Genomic DNA, 9,817 nt, shown 5'->3' with positions numbered 1-9,817 from the left:
GGCATGCTTTTTAGCAAGGAACAGTGCCAATTTTAATTTCAAAGGGTGAAATTGTAACTGCAAACCACAGAGCTCTATGTTGCATGAAATTTTTCTTCAAGGTAGGCAGATTTTAGCGGCTTAAAGGCAGATTCTATTTTACAGTGCTACATAGCTAGGGAATTAGAACATTTCCTAAAAGATGTGAGATGGATTTTTATGTTTTATATTCAGAATAACTAAGTATTAACAGCTCTTTCCTAGGTACCAGGGTTATTTGTTCCTTGGAGCACAAAAGCAAAACAAAGCATCAAAACTCTTCCAAGTTTTCATAAGAAAAACTGTACAAGTTTAAGCATTCTGTATTGTATGAATGGTTCAACAGCCATTCATCCATTCTCTTAGCACAGCATATTTTGAATCCTACCAGGCCATCAATAGAATCATGCCATTCTTCTATCACAGTGGTTCCTACCATGCTATTATTGCTATTGATTAGGGATGTATGCCCTAATAATAGGGATATATGCAAGATATATCAATGAGATTAAACGGAAAACCTATTAACATAACCATCATCCAAGTCTACGCTCCAACAGCAAACACAGAAGAAAAGGAATTGGAGAGATTTTACACAGAAGTACAGGAAGAAATTGATCACACAGCAAAACAAGATGTGCTGATAATCATGGGGGACTGGAATGCAAAGGTAGGGAACAGAGAAGAACTAGGAATTGTGGAAAAATGGGGCTTAGGAGATAGGAATGAAGCAGGAGACTTATTGAATTATGAGAATTATATTCTCTCCTTACAGTAGCCTCTTGTGCAGAGTATAGGTTGTGCATCAGGACAATCAGATGCTGTGGCACCTCCATTTCTTTTAAAGCATTCCTTAGTTTTTCGTGATCTACACAATCAAAGGCTTTGCAGTAATCTATAAAGCACAGGGTAATTTTCTTCTGAAATTCTTTGGTCCGTCTCATTCAGTTCGAGGACGTGGACAAGGTGCTTGGACAGGTACGTGCAACCACTTCGGTACTAGATCCTTGCCCCTCTTGGCTAATAAAAACTGGCAAGGAGGGAACAGTTGGCTGGGCCAGGGAAGTGATAAATGCCTCCTTGCGAGAGGGAGTGATCCCTGGCTGTCTGAAGGAGGCAGCAGTGAGACCACTCCTGAAAAAGCCTTCCCTGGACCCAGAGGATTTCAGCAGCTACAGACCAGTGGCAAATGTTCCATATCTCGGCAAGATCTTGGAACGAGTGGTTGCTGACCAGCTCCAGGCGCTATTGGATGAAACCGATTATCTAGATCCATTTCAATCGGGTTTCAGGCCCGGTTTTGGCACTGAGACGCCCTTGGTCGCCCTGTTTGATGATCTATGTCGGGAGAGAGACAGAGGGAGTGTAACTCTGTTGATTCTCCTTGATCTCTCAGCGGCTTTTGATACCATCGGCCATGGTATCCTTCTGGAGAGGCTTGCGGAGTTGGGAGTTGGAGGCACTGCGTGGCAGTGGTTCCGCTCCTACTTGGCAGGCCGTCTCCAGAAGATAGTGCTTGGGGAACATTGCTCGACACCGTGGGTACTCCAATGTGGGGTCCCGCAGGGTTCGGTTTTGTCTCCCATGCTTTTTAACATCTATATGAAGCCGTTGGGTGCGGTCATCAGGAGTTTTGGAGTGCGTTGTCACCAGTACGCTGATGACACGCAGCTCTACTTCTCCTTTTCATCTTCCTCAGGTGAGGCGGTCAATGTGCTGAACCGTTGCCTGGACGTGACAATGGACTGGATGAGAACTAACAAACTGAGACTCAATCCTGATAAGACTGAGATGCTGTTGGTGGATGGTTTTTCCAATCAGATGGTGGATACATATCCTGTCCTGGATGGGGTTACACTCCCCCTAAAGGAACAGGTTCATAGTCTGGAAGTCGTTCGAGACTCTTCCCTGTCACTTGAGGCTCATGTAGCCTCGGTGGCACGGAATGCGTTCTACCAACTTCGATTGGTAGCCCAGCTACGTCCCTACCTGAGTAAGGAGGATCTTACATCAGTAGTACATGCTCTGGTAACCTCACGTTTGGATTACTGTAATGCGCTCTACGTAGGGCTACCTCTGAAGACGGTTCGGAAGCTACAGCTGGTGCAAAATGCGGCGGCCAGACTGCTAACAAGAACGAAGCGGTCTGACCATATAACACCTGTTTTGGCCCGCTTGCACTGGCTTCCAATACGCTTCCGGGCCAAATTCAAAGTGTTGGTATTAACCTATAAAGCCTTATACGGTGCGGGACCTCAATATCTGTCGGAACGCCTCTCCCGCTATGAACCAGCTCGTACACTACGGTCTGCTACGAAGGCCCTCCTCTGGGTCCCGACTCATAGGGAGGCCTGGAGGGCAGTGACAAGATCAAGGGCCTTCTCAGTGGTGGCCCCCGAACTATGGAATAGTCTCCCCGAGGAGGTTCGCCTGGCGCCGACACTATCATCCTTTCGGCGCCAGGTTAAAACCTTTCTCTATTCCGAGGCATTTTAATTTTTTGTAATGATTGTAATGTTTGTAATTTGATTTTAGCCTTTGCTGTTTTTAGATTGTGAAATTTGATTTTAGACTGATGTTTTTGTATTATATTGTATTTTATTGTATCTATGTTCACCGCCCGGAGAGCTATTGCTAGTCGGGTGGTATATAAGTCTTAAAAATAAATAAATAAATAAATTATCCAATGTATATGATCTCTGGTGCCTCTTCCCTTTCTAAATCCTGCTTGGACATTTGGCATTTCACAGTAGGAAACAAGTTAAGGCTGCAACCCTAACCCTTTTTACCTGGGTGTTAGACCCATTGAATTCAGTGGGACTTACTTCTGAGTAGACATGATTAGGATTCCAGCCTTAGTGCGCATCGACTGCCTCTAGCAACAGAATAGCTTACACAAAGTTAGCAAACCAGAGAAAAAAGAAAAACAATGAGGCATCTGTTGGGATACCTGCAATTATACATACACAGGGCTGGCTCCAGGAATGTGGGGGCCCTTGGGCATTAGCCTGCCCCGGGCCCCTCTGCTTCCCTTCCGCGATTCCACGGATCGCAAGACGAGCTTCCGAACCACCCACCATCCCCAGCCATCCCCAGCCATCCCCAGTGTTTCACCTACCTTTCTCTGCTGTTCACGCAGGGTTGCCATCAATAAAGATGGCGGCCGAGGTTTCCGTAAGGGACTGAAGCCTTTGCCACCATCTTGGTTGATGGCATGCAGCGCGTGCATTGCTGCCATCAACCAAGATGGCGGCAGAGGCTTCAGTCCCTTACGGAAACCTCGGCCACCATCTTTATTGATGGCAACCCTGCGCGAACAGCAGAGAAAGGTAGGTGAAGCGCAGGGGATGGTGAGCGGCTCGGAAGGTCGTCTTGCGATCCGCGGGATTGCAGAAGGGGAGCGGAGGGCCAGTGCCCAACCTGGCCGCCCTTTGGAACCGGCCCTGTACATACATCACTATGTAAATAATGTTCATTGCAAATCAATTTATGTACCTATTTACGTATAACATGTTTTAAAATCCTTTTTGTTATAAAGAACTAAGGAAAACAGCATTCATAACAAGAATCCATGCTGCAGTGGGGGTTGAATATCTCCTTGATATTTCCAACGGATTCCTCCAACATCCCCACTTCAGACCAGAGTCAAATCAAATCGAATAAAATCATCCTGGATGGAATTGTCAAGTATAAAGCGGATGCATTCACTGGAAACCCTGTATTGAAATGGCAACATTTGAAAATTGAAAATGTATTTCTACTGGTATGATGTGATGAAATGGTTAGGGTGTTGGACTAGGGCTGCCTTTCCCAACCAGTGTGCCTCCAGATGTTGTTGGACCACAACTCCCATCAGCCTCCGCCAGCATTGCCAATGGTCAGGAAAGATGGGAATTGTGGTCCAACAACATCTGGAGGCACACTGGTTGGGAAAGGCTGGACTAGGGCATGGAAGACCCAAGTTCAAATTCCCATTCAGCCATGAAGCTCACAGGGTGTTCTCACAGCCTATCCAACCTATCAGAATTGTGGTGAGGATAGGATGGCAGGGGGAAGTAACATGTACCATGCCCTGGGCTGATAAACTACATATTTAAATATATATTTTATGCAGATCTTGTTCATTCACAGATTAATATGGAAGCAGGATGGAATAGATTTATTACTGAACACATGCAAAATTGATGTGGACTCCAAACGACTGCTCCATCCATCCCAATATATGCCTAAAAGCCCCATCTGAAGCTCATTGGGTGAGCAGCTGGATAGTGGGTTGAAACCAATGCAGTAATAAATTCTCTAGCACAAGTCTTTTAAGGATGTTTTTAAGGATGTTTTAATACATTTTAAAGTCTGCTTTTATGTTTGTAAGTGTTTTTAGGGCTTTTGTTTGCCTCCCTGGGCTCCTACTGGGAGGAAGGGTGGGATATAAATCTAATAAATAATAAGTCCCGCTGAAATGAATTGGGGCAGTGCAAGATGGTTATTCAGGAGAATTTCATAATGTATTGGGAAGTTCCTAAATTAGGGCACAATCCAAGTGCTTTTTACACCAGGCTGAGGGGAGCTGGATAGCGGCCCTCTGGCTAGGTTCCAGATCAGCTGGGCTATGCTGGTGTAAGTCCCTCATCACGGCTCAGTCAGAGGTGTGGATGTGGCAGCCCCTTCTGCCAGCTCCAGCTCCGCCAGCTTTGTTCCTACTGGCCTCCAACCAACTGGATTGCTTTAGCCATTATCTAATTTGACTTGAGCCTTTAAAATGGGGTAGATTAGGAATTCACACACATTTTTCTGTGTATAGATAATTGGGACGGAATAATGATCAACCTCAACTTTTCCATTTAGGCATACTGATGATTGCATTGAGAGCATGTGATGGAATCTATGACTAAATAAATTTGTGACTTGAAGGAAAACCTGAGGTCAGAGAAGCACTATGTCCCAAAATGACCAAATGCTACAGCTTTTTAAACATTGTAGCAGAATACACTGCAGAAACCTTTTATAAGGTGTGGTCCCTTCTTTTGATTTGTAAAGATGTGCTTGAGAATCCATCTTTCTTAGCTGGAGTGTAAGCTGGAAGTTTGGGAGAATGAAACTACAAGGAATAAATACCACAGGAGGCAACATATTTGAGGGAATGGAATGTCCCCTTCTGTTAAACTACTAATTCTGTAGTTTAACACTCACCTGTGCTGCCTCCTTCCCCTCCCTTTCCACACAGAGTGTGCAGAGCTTGCGTGCAAGGCGCTGAGGAGTAAACAGATGTTGGCAACGTCACTTGCAAGGGTTTCCCTTACTCGGCTATTTGTCTCCATAGTAACTGCCAATCACAACCTGCAAACAGTTACCTAAACTCTATGATGCATTCCAGCAGAACTCCCACAGAGGGAATCCTTGTTTATATTTCTGTTGCTAGGCAATCCCATTGGGTTGTAATCTGGAGGGCTGTGCGTGTGTATGTGTGTTTTATGCTCAGAAAGAGCAAAGGCATGTTCTGAATAATCAAGGATTTAACAAACTTTTCATTTTATGTTACATTTTGTATTAACAGAAGAAAATTATTCCACAAATAACCTATAGTTGCAAAGTAGATATAAAAAGGGGGAAAGTGCAATAGATTCTCTTGTTAAAGTGATTCACTTGAATGACGGAGGAAATAGTTTTCATAACACTTCTGTTTTATCTTGTTCAAATAAAGAATAAATAGATTGACGTGCATGAATATAATACATGCATTCAAAGTTTTTAGTACCTTTAGCACCAGGAACCCATTCACACATGCAATCATGCATGGAAGTCATCACATGTACTGACTGCTAATGGCCTCATATGTGGATGCACACTGCTATTTATTCATATCCAAAAAATGTATAAAGCCAATTCAACTGGGCTTCATTTGCATTGCAATGCAGAAGGAGCAATGTATCAATTGTCAATAAGAGTGGAAGACTGTGTGTGAATTTGTTTTGCTGGTTGGGGGCTTGATTCTCTTCCAGAGACACTTTGTAGAATGAAGGGGTGAAAGCAGAGCTTGGAAAAGTTACTTTTTTGAACTACAACTCCCATCACCCCAATCCAGTGGCCATGCTGGCTGGGACTGATGGGAGTTGTAGTTTAAAAAAGTAACTTTTCCAAGCTCTGGGTGAAAGTATGTATTTTGAGCTATTACTATTTTTGCTGCTAACCATAAGGGTATTTAAAAAGTGTAAAATGTTTCTTCATGGCCTTTGCTGCTCATATTCCTGTTGTTGTTGTTTAAATTTATATCTTGCCCTTCTTCCCAAAGGAGCCCAAGGCAGCAAACAAGTGATAAAACAATAAAAATCTTTAAAACAAAACATCTTAAAAAAACAATACCAGTACAGATGCAGACTGGGATAAAGGTCTCCTACAGTACACATAGATCATTCTGAATCAGTAAAGATGTAGGTCATTCTATAGTGTTTTAATCCTCCTTTGTGTATTTTTTTAAATGCAGGTTTTATTAAACTTGCATTGAGGTAACTTAGACCCTAGTTAAAATGAATGGTGGGTGGGGGAATGAAATGCTGCATGTAAATACTTTAATTATGGCATTCTTCTAATTGATCCCGATATGTGGAAAATTCTCATGTAACAAAACTGTTAAGAGATTGGGAGTTGGACAGAAATGGGTCAATGATCTTGAGATTTTGTGGAACATATCTGGTTCAGTACAGCCTTTTTAGGAAAAATATTGGTGATTTGTTGCCATGGAAACTATGATTAGCCAGGTAGAGGTGACAAGAAGTCATGGGAGATAATATGGTCCCCAAAGTCTAAGTGATAGTTAGATGGGATTAATTATCTGGATTCTCCCTTCCTTTTGGCCAGTGGAAGATTTCTATGTGTGAAATGAACAGCATTGTGAGTCACACTGAAAAAACCAAGAGACACATGGATTTGAGTTTTGGACTTGGTAATATTTTTGCAGTGCTAGGTGTCTCTCTGGAGATCTGATGTGGAAGCAGTGGGCTTTGGCTGTGTGATGGAGTGTTTATGCAGTGTGCTTCCACCTATTCTCAACCTGTAAATGAACTCAAATATTACAAAACACTTATCAGCTTTCATCCAAATGGAACAAAATTTGAGTAAGGACAACATCCTTGGAAGTTCTCGTTACTTGTAACCTCACAAGAGCTACATTATATTGATACAACAATTAAGATGAGATGCTAAACTTGCAGGTTATTTATTTATTTCAGTTCATGCCACTAGGAGATTTTGAGCTGAAGAATAAAGTGCATATCAGGGATATGTTAGACCCTCATAGGAGTTAATAGCAGTGGTTTAGGACAGCCGTTTCCAAACTGGTGCTCTCCAGATGTTTTGGACTATAACTCTCAGCACCATCCAGAAAAGGCTGCCTTAGACACTGTTCCTCTTTATATGTGCTGCCAGGTTATAAACAGTAATCATTAAATATATTCATATGTTTTACATTAGATTGGAGTCATTGTCAAATACATCTCATTGATCTTAAAATTACCCCTTCCCAAAAAGACATTGTGCCAGTTGTGACAAAATTATTTGTACTTCCTCTGACATTCATATGTTTTGTAACATATCCTCCAACATTTCACAGATGAAAATGTGGATATTTTTAGGTCTGTGGCTCAGGGACAAGGGCTGTGGCTCAATAGTAGTGCACATGCTTTGCATGCAGTAGGTTCAATCTCCAGCATTTCCAGGTGCAGCTGGGAAGCACCACTGTCTGAAACCCTGGAGAGAGAGCTATTGCCAGTTGGTGTAGACGATAGTGAGCTAGATGGACCAATGGTCAGTATAAGGCAGCTTCTTGTGTTCCTAACTGAAAACAGAATAGTTATTGACCAGATTTTCTGATATAGCCCCAGGAAAGATAAATCAATACAATTTTTCCCATTTTTGTCAGTAATACATTGTATGGTTTTTCTTCACATTAATATTCCTGGTCAAAGCAATGACGTTTAATTTGGAAAGATGAATTTTATTCCCACAGTGCCCAGCTCTGACATAACTTAAGAAGTCATATGATCTCTCCTGTGTGCTGTGCTGAAATCTATCAAGTTACCCTTGTGTTGCATGTGATCTTCTGAGTGTATCCTTCGCGAAGTGCAGCCTCTGCTATTATTATTATTTATAGGTATATATTTCCATCATGTTCCCATACTGCATTATCTCAGCACATTCTGAGGAGAGATGGATTGACCCTCAAATGCTTGGCTCAATATGATGGGCTTTCATTTGCAGTGATATATGGCCTTGAACACTTCATTTTGTTCTAGGGTCTTTGGTTCTCTGTAAATCAGGAATCAAAATAGTTACCAGTGATTATGATATTATAACATTAAGGCTGCAGTTCTACACCCACTTTCCTGGAAGCATACCCCACTAAACTCGGTGACACTTACTAGATTATATAGGCTTGTGCTATAATACTCAAACTACTGTTAACAGGGAGATGAAGATGGCTCAGCGTTTCTCAGAGCTTCTCAGAGCTCCTCCAGATGACCTGTTTATTGAACATTCATCCTGATTTATTTGCTCAAAGCTTATGTGGAGGTAGAGTATATGTGGCCTTTATTGAGCATTTGTTCTGACTTGTTTGCGGGATGGTTATTCTGTTTTGCTTCATGGATGAAAACATGTATCCTCCTCACCAAGGTTAGAGCACATACCTCATCACTGACCAGGAGTCCTGTCAGGATGCAGGATTGGGGCCCTGAAGTTTCAGACGATGAGGAGAGGGAGGGGGTCATTTGGACAGAGTCGTGTGAAGGAGAAGCAGAAGAGGGGGAGGGAATCTCAGAGATAGAACTGTTTGGGAGCGAGGACCTTGAATGTCCAACAGACATAGATTCTTACCGTGAGTTTCCCATGCCTCCTCCCCCTCCGAGCTTGGAGGAGTTGGAGAAGGAGGGAGGGCAAGGAGGAATCCAACCCCCTTCTGATCCAGGAAAAAGCAAGGAGAAACAGCCAGATGGTTTAAGCATTGCCCCCCCTGCTTTCCCTCATACCTGAGTCAGATTTCTCAGGAGGGGAGGGGCGGTGGCACCCCCTTCACCATGTACAAGGTGACAGCAAAAGAGGCAGCAAAAGAAGGGGGAGAGGCGGGGTGTGGATGAGGGCACTTTGAGGCAGAGTGAGAGAATTCACGCTCGTTTGCCCCCTTCTTAAGGGACAGGGGGAGTAGTGGTTCCTTGTTCTGTCAACTCTCTTCTGTGTCGCAGGTTATGTTTAGTAGTTAAAGTTCATGAGACGACGTAGTCTTTGTCTGGATATCACTTTAATAAAAACTGATTTGCTTTCACCAACTGGTCTGGTTCCTGAGCCTCAACCGGGACACGACAAGTCCTTTTATGTATGTAATAAATTAATTCACAGTGTAAGGATTTGCTACAGAATGTGTTGTCATTTCGAGAAATACATTGTGAAGCCAAAAGAAATGCCATCCATTCATAACTGACATTTGAGGAAGGAATGTTTCTGCATTAATACCGAACAACCTAATTTCTGCAGCTCAGTTTTGTGGAGATACATGTTGTAGCAAATATCCTTGAACTGCAGCAACTAATTGTCATCAGCAGCCTTCTACATTCCACTCTATAATATGAGGAAGGATGTAAAAAAAATACATTAGTAGGCACTGATGTCAAACCAGGAATATGAAATGAACAAGTAAATGACATCAGCTAAAAAAAAAATCTATTAGATTGGATGTACATGCCAAGGAGTTCAAGAATCATGCAAGACATAGCTTGTATTTGTTGAGTCTGATGTGGTTTATTCAGAAGAA

This window comes from Rhineura floridana, chromosome 1, assembly GCF_030035675.1.
Source record: "Rhineura floridana isolate rRhiFlo1 chromosome 1, rRhiFlo1.hap2, whole genome shotgun sequence".
In the NCBI taxonomy this organism is placed as follows: domain Eukaryota; kingdom Metazoa; phylum Chordata; class Lepidosauria; order Squamata; family Rhineuridae; genus Rhineura; species Rhineura floridana.
The sequence above is the reverse complement of the archived record's forward strand: the minus strand, read 5'-3'. Positions refer to the sequence as shown.